Below are 21,465 nucleotides of genomic sequence, written 5' to 3'. Positions count from 1 at the left end.
CAAAATAAACATCAGAAAAAAATTGCACACTTGGATATGTCGTGCCATATATTCAAAATCTGGAATGCTCATTTGTCACGCGATACTCTAACATAATTTCAAAACAAGTGCGCATTGAGCTACCGGTGAACAGACATATCGGATTTTAATTTTACTACTCCTAAGACGTTTGAAAATAAAACAAATTAAAGAAGTGGTTCTGTTGTCATGGTGCCGCTGCTGCGTCCTTAGGGCCTCCCTCGGCTCCGCCGGTGTCAGAAGAGGGAACAATTAGTGCATCCAGAGGCTCAACCTGTGCTGAGCAGGCACCTGCAGCTAATGTAAGCCATGATGATATCTGGACTCACTAGCCTAACCATATTTTTTTTTTTCAAAAATACACATTCAGTCATTTCCGTGAAAAAAAAAAACTTTGTCTTTGGTCCATAGGACAACCAGGACTGCCAGGACGTTAAGAGCAATGCTGCATTTTTTCTTTTTTTTTGTATCCAAAGGAATTATCTCCATCTTATTGTAACAGAAGCTTCTTGAAAGTGGAAAAATATGGCGGAGGTTGGTGTTTTCAGAAACATGATTTGTCAAATGAAAAAGGGAACTGTTATGCTTCTTATGTTGTCTTCCGGTCCCTGCTAGTCACACACCAGCTGGGTGGCCATACATCACTACCCCCCCGACCCTTTTTTCTTTTGTTTGGGCACAGTCACTGCGAGATCTTGGGATGAGGGTAGACTTGGCTTCCTAGCCGATGGACCTTTCCGACTGGCGATCTTCAGCTCCGCCCCCCTTAGCTACAGTTGCCATGGACCCACAACCTTCCAAAATGGCGATTGAACATAATAGGTTTGAACTGGGTATCGCGTATTCCATATAATATTGGGGTATGTTTTTTGTCAAACGTGTCGGACTTGTCCAAGAGAGTTCTACAGAGACGTCTCAACTATTCCACGCAAGGGTATGTACACAGAATGGAGATTTTGGACGGAGCAGGACGCAACGTGAGAGTTACAGCAAAACGTTGAGGATCGATGCAAAAAAAAGTTTGATGCCTCACAAACTTCATATTGAAATCTAACAGAATAAAATAGTGGAATCTTACTGTACATGTAAAGCAGGGTGAGTACTTTTTAATTGGAAAGCTCACGAATAATATCATTTAAGTCTTTGTAAGTGAGTGGGTGTATTCATTTGACTTGGCTCGTAATGGAACCCAGTGCTCTGTCTTAAAAGTCTGATGTGATACAAATGGGTAAATAGACATTTCTCTTGCATGACATGACGCATTTACGTATCACGAACCCGACTCATCGGCATAAAACATGACACACTTCATTCAGCAGGTCAGTGATACACTAACAAAGTGAAATTTGTTCTCCTACAATGTATAAAGCACTGATAATTCAATAAAAACTCAGAAGATACTTCTCCCTCACTTCCCTTCTAACAAACAGCCTTGTATTTGTTGATATTTTTCACACCGAGTTATCCTTGAGGTCGGAGACACTTCAGCAACTGTGTTTTAGGCTTTGGAAAATGAATCAACCCGGAGCCCCTTGCAGGATATCTTTCGTCACAATTGCATGTTCGCCAAGCGCATCTGAGGACCATTTTCTTCCTAACATTAACTTTTCTAAACGCACGCTACCGACAGTGTTGTTTGTAAGACATGGCTACGGGAGGGGCGGGACAAGCCAAGGGTTAAAACAATGCAGCTATCCGATTGGCTGTTATTGTACGAGTGATTGACATGTCGGAAAGGTCTATTGTGGCGACCGCTAGCCGATCAGCGCAGGTAAGACCTGGCATGCTTTAAGCCGAGTGCGGTTCCTTTAAAGTTGCCAACCAGGAGGAGAAATAATCATGACTCACCCAACAAGGTGTCGACAGCAACTTTTCCTCTGCCTATCTTTGTTTTGTTTTATCATTTTAGTCTGCCATTGTTCTTCCTGCTTCAACCATACCTTCATATTCTTAAGTTCTGGGGAAGACCACACCATCAGCGGGCATAAGTCACACAATGCAATGCTTGCTACAGGGAACAACCAGAGCCTAATAATTTGGGGTAAATTACTAGCTTCTTTCGAAGCTGCAGCACTGTCCTCTCTCATGGAGACTAAATTTATTAAACCCCAATAAACATTTGTCCTTAGCCAGTGGTCACACACACGCAGACACACACTTTTTTGTCCATTTTTGTATAGCTGATTTTCTTTTAGCATTAGTTTCTTTCCTTTTTTGTACTTTGTAGTCATGCCTGTATGATATAGATTCTCTTTAATTCCATCTAAAATTTCACTGCTTGTTGTGACGTGTGTCTTGGTGTATTGATCCCTGTACGTCGAGAACACATGTAACAACCTTCAATTGATTTTTGAGACTGATGAATAAAAAGGTTGTCATTCCATCTAAAAAAAAAAAAAAGGAACGGGGCAAGCCTTTTTCAAGACAAATGCGAAACCCAGAAGCGGGCAGGGTGCAAGTGTTCAACTCTGCCAAATTTATTTACCTGATAAATTACATTTTCATCCAATTCATATGCGCTGCTCTGGGTAAAAAGAATTTTAATTTTGACGATTATAGATTATATTGCAGCTATATTTAGCAGGGTCTCCAGATGACTACAGTTCAATTAAGATGCTGGATCACTGTCTAAAAGAATTGGATGAGTCAAAATTGTCTTCAACTAAACCACAACAAAACTGGAAAGTGTTTTTAGCAATAAGGAAAAGATGATCGCTGTTAATAAATACCTGGACTCACTATCCTTTAAAAACCAAGTCTGGAATACGATCAGATTTCGGTGAGCCTCAGTTCCAGGTAGTTAAGTAGTTTTTTAAGATAGCAACAGCCATTACAAACGACAGATGCTCAATGGACTGTATAACGAAGTACCATTCATTTAATGGCGACGCCAAGTATACTGGCTGTTTTTAAACTTGGCCCAACATTTGGTGTCACACATGCACATTTAAAGAATGAATGTAAATAACAGGCACTTTTGGAAGTTTTCGTACAACAGCTGGGTTATTAGCACATTAGCTGTTGACAGAAAATATATATTATCAACTTTTATTGAGCTCCCCCCCATTTTTTATGCGTTCTTGCACCAACACTGACTGCAAAACAGGTCCACCCCTGAAACGAGCCCAACGTTCACAATAGTAAGAAATATTCTGGAAAACAAGAGATGTTCCGATCTGATCTTTATATACCCACAACAATACCCTTAGGTAGGGTTGCATGATTAAGGTCAATATAATGATCCCGTTTATTTTGATTATCATCAGGATTGTTATTAGTATCATGATTATTTTGATTATCATTGTAATCATGATTGTTAATCATAATTATTTCTCAATATTTGAGAAAAATCGTCATTTTATTGCACAAATTTAACAAAAATTTTTCGAAAAAAGTTTTCAGCAGAAAATGATTTTTTTGATTTGAATAAATGGACAAGGAAAAATCCATGCACCCAAAATTAGTTGCCTTTTTTTAAGAAAGGGCAAAGCCTTTTTGTCCCTCCCCACCACAACGATTCTTAATCGTGTTTTACCATGACACGCTGCCTTTTTGCCAACATGCTGTGAGGCCCAACTGAAAAATAAAAACTTCATATATTACTACATTGGAAATCAATGCTATTTTATTGTGAAGTTGGCCCTCCAGCACATTTCCTCACTCAATGAAGCTTTAAAAGTATTTCCGCCCCTATTGATGTCTGGCTGACTAAATTTAGGGGACTGGTGCATATGAGACACTTTTCATATGCAGTAGCGCCCGCAGTTTAAAAGTTAAAAAAAAAAAAAATGCACATGATCGGGCTCATTCAACCCTGGAAGCCACAATTGAGACTACAATTAAAATTTGATTCATTGTGCAACCCTAACCTGAGGTTTATATTCTGAGACGCTTATCATCACAAGGGTCACAGGAATGCTGGATCCTATCCCAGTGGTCATCGGGAAGGAGGCGGGGTACACCCTGAACTGGGTGCAATTGGAAGAATTGCAGGGCACATGGAGACAGACAACAGTCCCACTCAAAACGGGCCAATTTAGAGTCGCCAGTTAACGGATGTTTTTGTGATGTGGGTGGAAACTGGAATGACCAAAGAAAACTCACACCGACATGGGGAGAACAGGCAAACGGCGGGGCTGGGATTTGAACCCTGGTTCTCAGAACTGTGAAACCAAATGCTCTCACCATTTGCTGCACCGTGTCGTCTTTTATAAATCAATAAATACAAAACTAAAGGGCTGCAAATACTTTTTTTTTTTTAAGTCAATCTACATTTTATTTACTGAGGTGGCTCTAATTATGCAAAAAAACAATGATATCAGGAGAGGGGGTTAAATTCTTTCAAACTCTAAATCCAAATAATTACAAGAAATGAAAATAAATATTGGCAGCACGGTGGATCAGCTGGTATAGCGTTGGCCTCACAGTTAAGAGGACCCAGGTTCAATCGCGGACCGGCTTGTGTGGAGTTTGAGTCTGTTCATGCAAGACCAGAAAAGCCTGCACTATATTCAATATATACTGTATATTCTTAAAATAAATAGACATATACATATATATAATGTTACCCAATATTTTTGTGTTGTAGGAATTACATCCTCAGATTAACAAATATTCCAATCTCAAATGTATCAATGAACACATTCCATGTCTTTGTGGAAAGTTGTGTGTAAACCTGTGGTCATGAATGTACCCAGAAGGAATTAGTTCTCACTGGGGAGTCCCAAGGTAACATTCATCTTTTCAATGAATGGCACACCATGACTTTCCTTCATTCTCAGGCTGTAGCAAAGCAGCCTCAGGCCCTATCAAAGTAGCTTGAAGCCGACAGCCTGAGGAAGGAATATGAAAGTTCTACTCAGAGGGAAAGTGGGCTCATGCTGTGGAGCAGCGGTCACGGTAGACTTTTGCCATGAGAGTACAAATCAGAATCTACTTAGGAAGTTATAGGAGGAGATTTAATATAGACCTTCTATAATCCTCTCCTGGTTTGTGGCGCTGACCTGGAAAATATGGAGAAGCAGCCACCTGAGTCATCTGAACAGAGAACTAATGTACGGGTTTTCTGAAGAAAAACATAATGTGTTCTGCTCCTTCATTCGAGGAAGATGAATATATCAGATCGGTCTAGTTTGTCATTCCACACAGTTTCCCATCACAGGTAATCAAGCCTCTGGCTCCAGTTCCCTTTGTACGGCTTCAGGAAATGACTAACGCTGTCAAGTGGAACAGACATTTGTTCACAAGCAAAAATTCATTTGGGTTGACACAATGCAATTCTTTTTATGGTCTTGAAATAGAAACAATTGTGTACAGGGATACACGTCCACTACCTCTGATGAAAAGATGTGAAGGTCTGCTGTGTCATAAGTAATCGAGTGGTAGATACACTTTTGGCCATCTTCGATCAATCCAGAGTGTAGTTCACCTGGGAAAGACTCCAGCTCACCCTCAACAATGGACAGGTGATTCATTGCAAAGGTGACGAGATCAATCAATAGTTGTATAACAACAATAACAAGTAATATATCTGTATTAATCGAATTGCTTTTATGCAAAAATAAACCCAAGTGATAGATTGTGCTTCAGTTTTTCTATGGCACGGGCTGCTTGTGTGGATTTGAAAACACAGATTCACAACAGGAGTTGGATCCATGAACAGACCAATATATTCCATCCATCCATTCATTTTCTTTGCACGGAAGTGCTGGATTAAAAAAAAAAAATCGGTATTTGCACATCTTGCAGCTGAACATGCCATCAGGCCAAACGCATGCAATTACCTGAGTCCCTGAGAATTTCCGGGGCTGCCAAAGTTCTCATAAAAAAATGATTAAAAGTTTTCTTCAAGCCAAAGCAATTAGGACCGTTTTAGTCCCAATTCACCTGCTTAGAAACGCATCAAACGCAATTCTAATCGGGTGAATGCTCATGTGCAAAGTTGATTCAGAAAGAGGGGGAGTAAAACCAATGAGTTGGCAAGTTGTGAGGAAAATGGAGCCAAATTAGAGAAGAGAGGAGGTTTGAGCAAAACAATTTTTAAAATGCCAATGGTTTTATTAGGGTTGAACGGCACACCGGTACTGCAAAGTACCAATTCCTCAGATGGTGATTGGTATTTGTTTCCCCGCCCTGTTGGAAGTTGAAATCTGGATGATAAAATGGGCTTGAAACTAAAAGACAAATTGACCGAATCACTTTTATTGGTTCATTCAATTTCTTTGTATAGGTATAAGTTCATATTAGCTGTTGTAAATTTTCCAATCTCGTTAGACGTGCTAAGGCAAGGGCCAAATTTGACTGAAGACTCACGACACAATCAAGACAATAACCGATCATTAGTGGCTACTCCCGTCTCATGCAAGTGCTCTCATCCATGGTTCTCGTTACAAGTGTGCATGTCTAACCCTCTTCCACATCACTCAGTGGGATGGCTTTTGTCATCTTGTGGGCGGGTGTACGCTGCAACTGCCTTCTTGTTTCTACTTGTTGGGTGTACTGTGCAGCCCAGGGAGGGACAAAAACAAAAAAATGGAGTGAAGGTCACGACAATAAAGGCATTTTAACTCTTGGATGGGTGGCACGATGGATCAGCTGGAAAGTGTTGTCCTCACAGTTCTGAGGTCCCAGGTTCAATCCCAGCCCTCCCTGTGTAGAGTTTGCATGTTCTTCTTGTACCTGCCTGGATTTTCTCTGTGCACTCCAATTTTCTCCCACATCCCAAGAACATGCAACATCAATTGGACACTCTAAATTGCCCCAAGGTGTGATTGTGAGTGTGGCTATTTGTCTCTCTGTGCCTTGCGACTGGCTGGCAACCAGTTCAGGGTGTACCCCGCCTCTTGCCCGTTGACAGCTGGGATAGGCTCCATCACTACCGCAACCCTCGTGAGGATAAGCGCCTACGAAAATGGATGGATGTATCAGTTCATCCACAACACTGCATGTATGAGGTTGCACATGGACATGTCACTCTGGTCCTCTCGAACATTTTGGAAGATCTTCATTCAATGCAGCTGATCATGGCATGTCTAATATTGGCAGAACCACTCAGGGTGTTTTCATGCAAAATGGGGTAAAATAACATTGGGGCAGAAGAAGGTGCCTACTAGGATAAAAAGTGGCTGGGGAGTCATTGACAGGTTCACTTTATGAGCATTATAGGAAACCACCTGCCGTTTAAGTGTTGATTTTTTTTTTTAAGAAATGAGTTTTCATGTTTTTATTACTGGGTTAGTGTAGGTTCCTGATTAAGATTATGTAGGTTAGTGATTATGATTTTTATGACTATGATGCATTCTGACTTGTCTTAACATTAAAGCAGAACTGTGTCGTTAACTGAAGATCTCGTGTGGAAGGTGTTACTTGTCTTTTATTTTATAAACAATACAAACAATACTTTAACAAGCATGCATCATAAAAGTAATGGTATATACTTCATATTTTTGTTTTGTACATGTAACATTGCGTGAGGGACACTTCTAAAAAGAAGAGGGTAGCGCCAACAAGATACACATGAACTTTGTGTACCGGTAACTGTGATAATTGTAATCTATTCATTTCTGCGCTTGCAGATGTAATGTTAATCTTTATCTTCTTAAGAGGACAGGGCACCGTGAAGGGCACTTGGAACGTGCACGTAGTGTTTTAATGTTAAAAAAAAATATTTTGTATATTTTCAAAAGCAATTTTTGAGCAATACATTTTTCTCCCAAAAAAAAGTGGGTCACAACCAAGCAACAATGGAAAAATGTGGGTTTCCGGGTGATAACAGTTGAGAATCATGCATGATGGCCTATGTGGGTGGAAAAAAAAGCCCCTCTGTACTATTATCTACTTGACTTCCTTGTGATGTAAGTGGAATGTAGAATGACTTGGCTTTGGCCTGGTCAAATAATCCACTGACATCCTGGCTTTAGCAGGATCATCGTCATATTACAAAAATTATTAGTAGTAAGTCAGTTAATAACCTACAGATTCGAACCTACAGATTCGTCAATGACCAAATAAGTGGTCATTGATTTTTTTTTTTCTTTAAATTGCTCAGGTTTCCAGCACTACCTGTTTCTTATGGGCATGTTTTTTGTTTCCCATTTTTTCCTGCTGGCTTAATATCAAGAAGTTAGAACAGCAAGCACAGAGTGATTGGCGGGTGACCTCTGTAACAGCCCAAAGAAATGGGTGGGACTTACCGTGGACTATATTTGATTCGATCAGTGTAGGTGTAGAGTGTATAGCCCATCACAACCCACAGCCGCAAGACTGCCACCTTATATATATATATATATATATATATATATATATATATATATATATCCATCCATCCATTTTCTTAGCCACTTATCCTCACAAGGGTCAGAGGCCGTGCGGGAGCCAATCCCAGCTGTCAATGGGCAGGAGGGCACGGTACACACTGAACTGGTTGCCAGCCAATCGCAGGGCATATAGAGACAAACAGCCCACACTCACAATCACACCGAGGTGCAATTTAGAGTGTGCAATTAATGTTGCATGTTTTCGGGACGTTGGAGGAAACCCGACTGCCTGGAGAAAACCCACCCAGCCACGGGGAGAACATGCAAACTCCACACAGGCGGGGCCGGGATCGAACCCTGGACCTCAGAACTGTGAGGCCAACACGTTTACAGCTGATCCGCCATGCTGCCTCAATATATATATATATATATATATATATATATATATATATATATATATATTTTTTTTTTTTTTTATTACTCAGAAATATACATTCTTCCATCTGTGCCAGGGGCACGTAGTAAAAGTCAGAAAAATTAAATGCTCTTAAGATACAATAAACCTGTGTAGCCACTGGTGACAACTCATACAACAGAGTAAGCCTTCTGCCAATATGTTAACTTTATGTTCATCTAAAGAAGCCCAGATTTGACACTGAATAGGCTAAATACATGTGTGACTGAATTGAGTCAAGATCATTTTTTCAGTAGTTAAGAGTTTTTATGGTATTTTTGCTTGAAAAAGAGGTTTTTCCGAATGTAATCTAAAATAAATGCCTCAACTCAACAAAGATTTGAAAACACTGAATAAGTCTATTGACTGACATGTTTCAGATTTTCTATCCTATAGAGGAAGTAGGGTGATTATTATTATTTTTATCATTATCATCTATGTCATGGTAATCATACATGAATGAGCTTAGCTCATGCATAAATTTTGTTCAGTAAACTTCTTTGTCTCTTCAATCATATGTGCGGAGTGGCCCCCCCAAACTACACCCCAACCACACCTTCACTGCTCTGCCGCTCTTTCAATTTCTCATTCATCATACATCTGTGTGTGGGTGGGAGGGCAGGGTCGGGCTGGGGAGGATACTCAGCCTGCTCTCTGGCCCTCCATGCCTTTCTCCTGCGGCTCTTTATTGCGCTATATACATTCTCAAATCCTCAGGGGGGTGGTCGGGCTGGTGGGGGTGACGGTGGTTCCAAGTCAGTACTGCCTTGCGATTGCTTTGCCTCACCCCTACCAGTTTCTTCAATTATAATGCATTACACCACACACAATCACGGTACAGGGATAAAAGGCTGCCAGGTCCAGATCATTCAGAATCCTGCAGCTCGGGAGGTCTGAACAGATTAGAATAGTTTTCCAAGTTTCAAGTCACTACATAGTTTAGGTCCTGAAGACATGAAAGAAATGCTAATGGAATATAAACCCAGTAGAGGTCTGAGATCGACTGAGGTCAAAGAGTGGAGCAGAGAGAGCAAAGCAAACATGGTGAAGCAGCATTTAGCTTTTATGCAGCACACAATTGGAATAACGTTGCCAACAGAAGTGACATCATCCCCAGGTGTGAATGTTTTTTAAGTCCAGGTTACAAACCCTTCTTTTTTTTTTGGAGGGTTTCCCATTAAAAGTGATCTTTCTTGCAGTGTCTGCTGTTTTAAATATAAATAAACAATATGCATCATAAAAGTAATGGTATATACTTCATTTTTTTGTTTTGTACATTTAACATATTGGGTGAGGGACACTTCTAAAAAGAAGAGGGTAGCGCCAACAACAAAGACATGAACTTTGTGTACCGGTATGTGTTTATAGTTTAATTTTTCGCAGTTTAAATTTTTTAAAAGATGTTTTTTTTTTTCCTTTGTTTTTAAATGCTTTTAATCATCCAATGCACGATGACTTATGCGTATGAGCTGTAATGTATAAGTACATTTGTTTTGCCTTGCTTTTCGCATGGAACCACCACTATAGATTTGGAGTGAAATAAACAAATTTGCTTTAACTGCAGAGTTTCAACTTAAACTTGAGGGCATTTACACTTTGTTAATTTTAATTTAAAATCAACTGAACAGTGTTACAATTCTAACAGCTCATGTGCATGCCTCCCACTTTTTATGGAGACTGGCTAGCTACATGCTAGCATCACCTATCAGCTTGCTGAAGTGCTGCATGTCTGATTCATATTGCAATATAAAGTTACGAGGCACAAAAGTATACACTGTACCACCAGAGGATTGTTTCACTACTATTCATTTCCTCAGAAACATGTCTACACTTATTTTCCCGACCCTACGATTGTGCCCCAGAGCCCAAGAAGTATGGAAAAACAAATATCTTTGGGATGAAGATAAAGGTGATGGGAAATGTAGTTTTCTATGTACGTTCATCATGCATTGACAGCGCCTCAAACGAGCATCGTGACAACGTTACCAAGAATTCAACACTGGTTCGGGGCAGTGAAAAGGCATCAGCAGTGCCATCCCTCACTGGTGGTGTCAGCCCCGGCAGATGCAGTCAACCTGAATTAAAACCGCTCTTAATGCTTACTGTATATGTATTTTTGTTTGAAATTGATAGCCCCAAATGCCCTTATTGAATATCCGCCACTGATAATATTATTGTCTTGGGTCTTATGGGACATTTTGGTATTGAGGAACTACTGTATGTTGAAGTAACTTGAAAAGCTTCATATGATGTGTCATTTCATGTCATTATCCAACCCACTTATCCTCACAGGGGTTGGGGAAAACTGGAGCCTATCCCAGCTAGCTTTCTGAACTGGTCGCCAGTCAGCCGCATGACAGATAGACACCATCGCTGAGCGGGAATTGATCCCAAGCTACCCGCACCAAAGGCGGGTTTGTGCACCACTACACCACTGACCGCTTCATATAATCTGTTTTTGATATTTTCTGGCACTTATAGGCAATTATAAACCTTTTTTAAGGAGGAGTGTGAATTACTTGTGGATTTTTACAGCGGGGTTGCATCCCTAGCGGGGGGCACTCTGCTTAATTGTTTAATTTTACACTTGATTGGCATGTAGGTACTCTAGAGACCCACAAGCTATTAAAAACTCAATTTCCCCTTAATATTTACCCTTTAATAAACCTGGTTTTAAAAACCTTGGATATTACTGGGTGGCTACATTGTATTTTAAGACGTTCATTATGGAAAAATAAATGTAAAATGTAGTGAGGAGACGCAGTACAGAAAATTAATGGATGGATGTTTCAATAGCAACACTGATGATGCTGTGAGTATTGTGGTGACGTGCAGACATGCAAAGAGGAGCAATATTGTAGCTATAATTTAATCCAAATAAACACCAAAATATAATGGCTTCTAACTGACAACTGTGAATAGAGTCACTAAAACAAAGACAAATTTGGGTTTTGCTAGACTAAATCTCATAATTCCATTTAATTAATTCCACTACGTGTCGAAGTTGGGGAAAATATAGTAGTGGGAAAATGTGTGCATAACAGCTAAGAAGGATGCTTTGAACGGTGGCATTAATCACTTAGCAACGCGACTTGTATTTGTCTTCATTTCATGCTGGAAGAGGGAAAGTATTAGCGGCCGTGCTCGGCCACCAACATCGATGACAGGTTATTTGTTACCGTTCGCTGGCATACATCGCACACAGAACTCCAACCGTAGCCACCCGTATGTAATTATACGCTTGGCTGCGAGTTTGCTTGTCGAAAAAGGATCATTGATGTCGCAAGGGGATGAGATACCGGCTGTGAAACTTATTCACATATTGAGCTATCCACACATGAACTCCCAAGTCACCACCGATACCATGTAAATTAGTGTGGTGCTCTCCTGATGATCTTGTTTTATTCTGATTCTTATTAAATTATTTCCTACATTAAACTCAAAGCCTGGGGACAAGATAAAGCCCACAATGTTTTTTTTTGGCTCGCTCCAGTAAATCATGTATGTTTACTTCAAGTTTCTTGTTCATTGATTTTTTTTTTTTTTTTTGGTAGGATTTTGGCCAAAAGTTTGTCCCAAAGTCACAATTTGTTTATTTGAATTTGTATTAGATGCATTTTACTCAAACTTATTCTTAACATAAAATCAACAATAGCCTTCCATATTTCACCCACCCAAACATTTGGAAGCTAGTGTTCCAATCACTTCTGTGGCCACAGGGGTATAAAATCTAACACCTCAGCATGGAGACCAGAGGTGCCCAGACATTTTTACCCAAAGATCTACTTCTCAAGCATCCAGCCTCTAGCGATCGACGTGGGGGCGGGGGGCTGACGGTTTTTTTTTTTTTGTTTGGTTTTTTTTAAGAATGACAAATGATGAAATAGAATGACCAAGTCACAAAGATCTACCAACTACAGAAATGCAAGTATATTGAGGATTCTTGATGTGTAATTGTATGTTTGTGTCCCTTGCATAGCCGCATGAGCCAATATTACACAACATAATTATGTAAACATTTTTTGTAACTATCTGGGTTCACTTTGATGATCACTAAACACCATACGAATGAAAATGCACACCTGGGCTGTGTCACTCACAATCTGAGATGTGTGCGTGCGTGTGCGTGTGTGTGTGTGTGTGTGCAGCCAACTGGAATTTTAGTTCATTCACTTTTCTCATTCTCAGCTTGCTTTTCGGCGGAATGTCAGTGTCATATTTTTCATGAACAGTTCGAAAATGCCGTGACACATTTCATTACATTGGCAGATGAGCCAAACGCACTTCAAAAATGACATCGTTAAAAAAATTGTCCGCCTCCCATTCCGTATTAAAGTGATACATTTTTGTCATCTTTACTGCAGCATTCATACTAATGGTTGTTAAGATTTCTCACGCAAAAGCTTAAAATAGGGGGGAACTCACTGACAGCGTCTTTTCCTGTATTGTCATTGTGTGTACATGCGCGGTGAGCTAAAGTTAAAAGAAAATACTGCTGATGTCTTTTTTTTGTTTCTCGGCACGCCGTCGCGATCGACCGAAACTGCCTTGCGATTGACTGGTTGATCGCGATCGACGCATTGGGCACCCCTGATGTAGACCGTTTTGAGAAATATTTATGAAAGAATGGGTAACTTGCAGGAGCTCATCGAATTCCAGCGTGGAGCTCCCGATAGGATGCCACCTGTGCAACAAGGCCAGTTATGAAATTTCATCGCTCCTAAATATTCCACGTCGACTGTTAGCTGTATACTTTTGTCCACCGTGCAATGGCAGTCGGACATGATTGCTAGTAGTCAAGTGGATGATGATGGAGAAGCAGATCTGTTACTTCTATAAACCCAAAGTTCACCAGCCAGAGAAACAATTGACAAAGCTTTTTGTGAATCACAGACTTTCATTTGGACATTCTTCTGTTACTGTAATATTTTGAGCCCATCATCATATGATTTTTGTCAAGTAGTACTGCGTAAAGACAGATGCCGACACTAAAACTTTACAGTCAATGATGGTCTTATTATTGAGGTGATTTAGACATTGCAGTTATTTCAAATGTTATTCCCTCATTATTCTTATTTCATTTGTTGTTGTTGTTTGTACTTGGAAAATAGTTGGTACGTGGCGTGATGAAAGTAGAAAAAAAACCTGCTGTTTATTAGCATAGCTGTTGTCTGTTATTTATGAAGCTAAATCTGCAGGGGGACTAATTAAGATAAGGTAATTTTTATTTGCTTACACAATCTGTAACGGAATATTTATGACATATGGGAAAGATAAATGAGACGTGCAAATTAAATTGTGTATGACTTGAGCTGAATAATGTAGCAAGGCTCCCTGTCTGAGCCTGCAAATTCTGATACTTAATACTTGTCTCATGAATGTATCCTACAGTTTGGTACAATTTAACAAGATTCAGGTTTAAGAGTTCAAAAATGTCAGTAATGGGTGTAAGGCTGGACTGGGGTTACTTAGACTGACCTTTCTTTGGCTATGCAAAAACAGGTAGCATTCTGCATCTAATAATGCGTACACATTTTTTTGTGTAGGCCAGTAAACTCACTCAAGCCATTTGTCCAAGAAATAACACGTTCATTCATGATGTGGACTGGATTGGTCACCAGTCAGGCCTAAGGCACACAGAAGAAAGGACCACTGACACTCATGTTCACATTGACGGCCAATTTAGTCCTCACCTACTGTGCAATGAAAAAGTATTTGCCACCTCCTGATTTCTGTTATTATTTTTTTTGCATATCTATCATACAAAAAGGTTTCAAATCAAACCAATTTTAATATCACTGAGAAAATGAAAGGAAATACAAAAGGCAGTTTTCAAAAAACATTTCAATTTATTAATGCACAAAGAAAATCCAAACCTTTCTGACCCTCTATGAAAAAGTAATTGCCCCCTGAACCTAATAATGGGTCGTGCCACCCTTAGCTGCAATAAGGGAAATCAAGCATTTGTGATAATTGGTGATGAGTCTTTCACATCACTCTGGAAAAAGCTTCTCCCACTCTCCTTTGCAGAATTGTTCCAACTCCATCATATTGGAGGTTTTCTCGCATGCACTGCCGAAATAAAGTCACACCACACCATCTCAATTGGATCTAAATCCGGACTTTGATGTGGGCACTGTAAAATCTTGGCTGTTTTTCATTTTTTTTAGCCATTGAGGAATGCAGTTACTGGTCTGTTTCAAATTGTTGCCCTGCTGCATGATCCATGAGCGCTTGAGTTTGAGGGCATAAACTGATGGCCAGACGGTCTCCTTCAGGATTTTGTGGTACACAGCAGAATTCATTTTTCCTTCAATCACAGCAAGTCGTCCTGGTCCTGAGGCAGCAAAGCAGCCACAGACTATTAAGAAAAAGTTACATTTTCAACTTGTCAGTCCACAGAACATTTATCCGAAAGTCTTGAGGATCATCAAGATGTTTTTTGGCAAAAGTGAGACGAGCCTTTTTATTCTTTGCTGACAGAAAGGGGTTTTCACCTCGGAACTCTCCCACAGATGCCATTTTTGGCCAGTGTCTTTTTTATGGTAGTGTCATTCACACTGATATTAACTGAGGCCAGTTGGGCCTGCAGGTCTTCAGTTGTTGTTCTTTTGTGACATCCTGGATGAGTCGTCGTCACACTCATGGAGTAATTTTAGTTGGGCATCCACTCCATGGAAGGTTTGCCACTATTCACAGTTTCCTTCATTTGTGGATAATGGCTCTGACAGTGGTTCGCTGGAGCCCCAAAGCATTAAAAAAAGGCTTTGTAACCTTTTCTAGAATGATGGCTTTCAGGGACTTTTTTTCCTCATTCTTTAATTTTTTTGGATCTCGGCCTGATGCATTGGTTCTTGAGATCTTGTAGCCTATTTCACGTTCTCTGACAGAATCTATTTAAGTGATTTATTGATTCAACAAGTACGATGGTAATCAGGTTTGGGTGTGGCTTGTGAAATTGACCTTCACTTAACTTTCCCAAATTTGTGGTTAGTCACAGTGACTTTGTGATTGAACAAGGGGTGGAAATTCTTAATTCACATAGGGTCAGAAAGGTTTGGATTTTTTGGGGGGGACCTTGATAAATTGAATTGTCATTTGAAAACTGCATTTTGTATTTCCTTGGGTTGTCTCCGAGTGATATTCAAATTGGTTTGAAACCTTTGTGTCTGATACATGTGAAAAAAATGAAATCAGAAGGGGGCAAATAATTTATCATGGGACTGTCGATTAGATAGATAGATAGATAGATAGATAGATAGATAGATAGATAGATAGATAGATAGATAGATAGATAGATAGATTAGATAGATAGATAGATAGATAGATAGATAGATAGATAGATAGATAGAGATAGATAGATAGATAGATAGATAGATAGATAGATAGATAGATAGATAGATAGATAGATATAGATAGATAGATAGATAGATAGATAGATAGATAGATAGATAGATAGATAGATAGATAGATAGATAGATAGATAGATATAGATAGATAGATAGATAGATAGATAGATAGATAGATAGTTTGGATGAGGGACATAAGGCCTAGGGCTGTGTGGAAAATTACTACTTGGAGGTTAACTTTAACTCATTGACACTTCCAAAGTCAACCTCCATTTTTCAGATTCTTCCCTCATGACAACAAAAACAGAAATACAGCAATGTGTTCGTACACCAGCGATTGAGCCAGATTTTTCTCACGCACTGGGGCCTACGCCAATGGTGACCTCAGTAACGCCTTGTCTAGAATGGTTCTTTTTTTACCCCTTTCGTCTTTGGAGACATTCTGTAACTTACTTAAACTAGGGAAATCTTGCTAAACATTAGGGAGTCTTCCCTGAACCGTTTTTTACCAGGTTTTACAAATCCGCAAATTCAAATGGAAGAGCTTGATCTCCTCAAATAGACCTCTGCTTTACGGAGACTTGGCTTTGTGAACGCATCCCTGATGGCGCCCTACTGCTACACGGTCTTCAAATTCATAGACCAGGCCGCGACACTGAGCTATCGGGGAAAACTAATTAGGATAGTATGCTTCCGTATTGATAGAAAATTGTGTACTGATGTCACAGGGCTCAACACACTGCAGCTCCGACTTGTAGTCACTGTTTTTGAACTGTAAGTCATTCAACCCGCTGCACAAGTCTACTTAATTCATACTCGCTGGTATTTTGAATCTCCGCGGGTTAACTGAAAGCCGCAGTGCAAACACTGGTTAACCAATGCAAACATACTTTGGGAAAAAAAGCACTCATGTTCACCACTCAATATTCTTGGGGACTTTAACAAAGCAAAACACAACATTGACCTCACTAAATACAAGGAGCGCAATGGCTTTCCCATCAGGGAAAACAGCATTCAAGACCACTGCTATACCATGCTTAATTGACTCAAACCATGCATGTATGTAACATGTAACTTTGGGCTTGTGTGATCACTGTTTAATCGACTTAATAACAACATATAGACAAAGAATCAAATGCTGCGAAGTCTGTGAACCAAAGACAGACCTTTAAGAATGTTTAGACTCCACAGGTTGGAGTTTTTTCTTCAACTGGAAGCTTGAATGCATGGACAGACAATGTTGCGTCCCATATCAGATTCTGCGAAGGCGTGTGTGTCTGTGTACTTTCCATTCATGCATTATCTGAGCTGTTTAACCTCACAAGGGTCACGGGAGCGCTGGACCCTATCCCAGCTATCTTCTGGCAGGAGGCAGGGTACGCTCTGAAGTGGTTGTCAGCTCATCGCAGGGCGGATAGAAACAAGCAAGCATTCACACTCATGATCACATCTACAGGCAATTTAGAGTCGCCAAGTCAATGTGTGTGTGTGTGCCATCAAAGCAAATTTGAACATTCGATACCGACAAGCCATGGTTAATTGCCAACATTTTCCAACATAGCCAGGCGGAAGAGTATGCCGATTGGTATGGGGACAGAGCCCTGTGTAATCAGGCTGGAAATGAGATGCCAAAAAAATCAACATCACAGAGAGAAATTTTGCAGAAAAGCAGGAACATAAATTTGCTGCAAGTGACTCTGCATTAGTTTGGAAATGATTACAATTGCAAACTACAGTACAAGGGATCATCCCCCCATGCGGTGAATAATAAAGGACATGATGATGACTTGAATAACTTTTCATATAGATTTACATTCAGTCCCCATACCCACCCACCCAGCTGGATGCGTCCTCTTTGCTACTTTTCTTTCTCTACAAAAATGACTGCACCTCAACACAACAAACTCCTGAAGTTTGCAGACACCACAGTCATGGGCCTCATCAAAGACGGTGACTTGTCTGTGTATAGAGGGCAAGTGGAGTGGCTGGAGCTTTGGTGCAGCCAATACAAATTCGAGCTGAAAACGTTCAAGACTGCAAAGATGATTGTGGACTTCAAAGAGCATCCTTCACCACACCTGCTCTTCACGCTGTCTTAGTGCCCTATGTCAACCCTCGAGACATTCAAATTTCTGGAAATTACTCTTGCAGGACTAGAAGCGGGAGACCAACATCAAATCCAACCTCAAAACAGCAATGCAGGGAATATACTTCCAGTGGCTCCTGAGGAAGCCCGCCTGCCTGGTTTAGACAGTTCCACACAGCAGTCATTGAATCAGTCATCACAGTTTTCTAATTTGTATTTCTGACAATGGTTTCATATTTGTGTGCATGAAGTTTACCAACTTCTGGTACGCCAATCGCTTTTCTAGACCAAAACTGTTACAGTGTATTCTACAAATTCTCCTAAAAAGTAATCACTCATTAACTTTTTTAAACATACACTGGCAATATTCTGAATAAAACTGGTATTTCTTGAAAATAGTGGTAAGATTCAATATCACATAAGCTTGTGCTGATGGCCTTTAGAAATTCAGCAGTACAACTATCATTAGAATTTTTAGTTGTTGACATTTTGTGATGAGGACCTTTGCTGGTGATTTTTAAGATGATGATGTGGATCAGGCAGCACTTTTCTACCAGACAATATGTAAGGTCACGCCATCAGTTTTCGTCAGCTCAGCTGACGCCTTTTTGGCCAGTCACTAGGCCAAATGTCACATCAAGCCTACAACCTTATTTTCCAGTCCTGTGCAAACATGTGGGGGTGGGGGTGGGGGGAATTTTGTCCTTGTGTGTCTTTACGAAGCACGCTCAGTTGCCACCACTCTGGAAAACCTGGCACACTTTTGACCGACGTGAGCTCGCAAACCTATGTGAGCGCTCACTTTATATGCCACATACGGTTACCGCTGTTATTCAGATTTATTTCAACCTGTCATTCAAGCACTGGCCATTAAGCTGCGCAAGTGAGGTACAATGAGGCGTGCAGTCAATGACGAGGCGCCACTTTCACAGTGCTAGTCAAAAACACTTAAATAAGAATGGCAAGAGGGAAATGTACTCAAAGTCTAGTAACACTATTAGGGCATAGCTCACACCATAAGCAAATAATTAACACTCACTAACAAGAACACAAAATTTGTTTTAATTATACATTCCAAGCTGGGGATTCCTCAGATGGTAGAGTATAATTAATATTTTTATTTTCCAATTAATGTAATAAAACATAAGCCTCAAATGTAGAAACATTTCTTCATAAAGCTTTTTCCAGTGTGTGTCATGGGACTACGTTTTCTGATGAATGATATAATAGAAATGATAAAAATAAAGGCTGAATCCATCGCAATGATAGCTGATGGATGGACATTGCGTGGCAAACAAAGGTACGTGACCATAACCAAACACTTTATCATAGTGGACTGAAGGCTAGCAAAACCTAGTCCTCCACACGTGTACAAAAGAGCATCACCGCCACTCGGGTGTGTGTGTGACAGAAATACTGAAAGCTACTGTGGAAGAGTGGAAAATAACCAAGTCAGACAATGTCATTTCTCATTCATTCGTGGCCATTGACAATACGAAAGTCATTGCTAATCATGTGGAAATGGCCAGTGGGGAGATGTTTCGCTCACACTGTTAACCTGGCTGATCATCTACACAGCTAGTATCGGTATAAATATCGATACCATCGATACCAGGATGAGTATTTGTATCGGATTGATAGTAGCATGAAATAATCAATGCTGCAGTTTCTCTTCTGTCGTCCAGCAAAAGACTCGAATATATACTGGAAAATGAATGAGCAAACATTTCCCTGTCTCAGCAAGACTGGAAAGAAAACAGCTGAGACAAATGGCAACATGTGTACCTGCACCAAGTATTTTCTCTAAGGCGGGACACTTATTAACTCAGAGAAGAATTGCAATAAAAGGGAAAAATGTAAGAATGTTACTGTTCCTGAACAAAAACCTCTAAATCTGTTGTCAACATGGGAACAGAGCCAAAAGTGCGCCTTAAGGGATTATTCCTATGAGGGCTTTGTGAGCAGATAGGAAAAGGTTAAGAATGCGAGCCACCTGTAGTTTACACTTTATTTGCACTACTTACTTTATTTTTTACAAAATCTCATGCAATGGAAGGTAATTTTTGTTGTAATGTTGACATTGTTATATTTATAGTTTTGTTATATTGCTGCCTTTTTTGGTATTTTGCACCAGTGACTTTTTCCCCAAAAAATGTGAAAGTAGAATAATTATTGCAACATTAATAATCTTTCATATTTTGTCTATTGTTGCAGTTAAATTTTTGTAGTGTTTTAGTGTAATCATAATGGTAATAAGTCAAGGCAAAAATCACAAAATTTGCAATGAACATGAAATTTCAATTTAAAAAAATATATTGTTATCTGCATTACTAGCTATGTATTCATATGGTATCTGCTTGAAACAAAAAAAATCCCAGTATCCCCTACTCCTAGGGCATAGAGCGTTGGGCCGTGCAGGTGTGGTTGACTCCTGGTCAGAGTGAAATTTTAAGAGAACATTTTTACTTTTATTTGATTTCTTCACCACACTATTTATATTGTTACAATTTATGACCACGAGAGCAAAGTCGTTTCGTGTAATGTCATATTTTAACTCACTTGGTGAGTCTTCGTGTGATCCTTGGTGATGCGACACTATTGTCTAATCAGCAAATAAAGTTTTAAGCAACAGACCTCCTCCTCATTATCGCCAAGCTGTCAGCACCTGACACGCCACTCTTGACTTCTTCTCATCAAGCCGGTTATGTTTTCACCATAGTAACGAGTCATTTTGACTGATTGCGTAAAAAATTGTTTCCACTCTAATGAACTTGTAGCTCATTAAGAATACACACTGTTGCAAAGACTGTTAGATTTTTGTTCATCTCGATACACAGTATTCTCAAAGCATTTTCTGATATATATTATGAGATTTCTGGTGAAGGCAGTTTCAATATCTTTTCTCCATTATTATTATGTACATCAGTTGCATAATACCGAAGTATTGAAGCATTTAAACTAACTTAGTATTTTTTTTAAACTAAATTCAATTCGTCACTGATGGTGTGCTTAAAGGTCAAGTGTCATGCCTATAAACATTCTAAAATAGGTATTGTAATGAAAAATACATAAAACATTATTCACTTCAATGTCTATACGAAAAAATAAATATGAGCGGAGAGTGCATCAGCCATGCGCAAACTTGCGGGAGTCTCATTCGACATTCAAGTGGTAGCCATATTGCCTGCAACATCTGTTCATTACGTCACACCGTGACATTCACCATTGAAAACACGCTGTGGCACCTACTATGGGACATGGAAGCACTTTTCAAAGAAGAGAACATCTCACAATCGAGTGAAG

General features: G+C 39.8%; 1 protein-coding gene across 2 annotated transcripts in view; it reads right to left on the bottom strand.

The window, feature by feature from the left end:
• The window catches only part of syt6a (synaptotagmin VIa), a 109,048-nt gene that overhangs the window by 56,201 nt on the left and 31,382 nt on the right, over positions 1-21,465 (bottom strand). The gene's annotated exons all lie outside the window — the stretch shown is intronic.

The sequence above is a fragment of the Syngnathoides biaculeatus genome, chromosome 2 (genome assembly GCF_019802595.1).
Source record: "Syngnathoides biaculeatus isolate LvHL_M chromosome 2, ASM1980259v1, whole genome shotgun sequence".
NCBI lineage: Eukaryota > Metazoa > Chordata > Actinopteri > Syngnathiformes > Syngnathidae > Syngnathoides > Syngnathoides biaculeatus.
The sequence above is the reverse complement of the archived record's forward strand: the minus strand, read 5'-3'. Positions and strand labels throughout refer to the sequence as shown.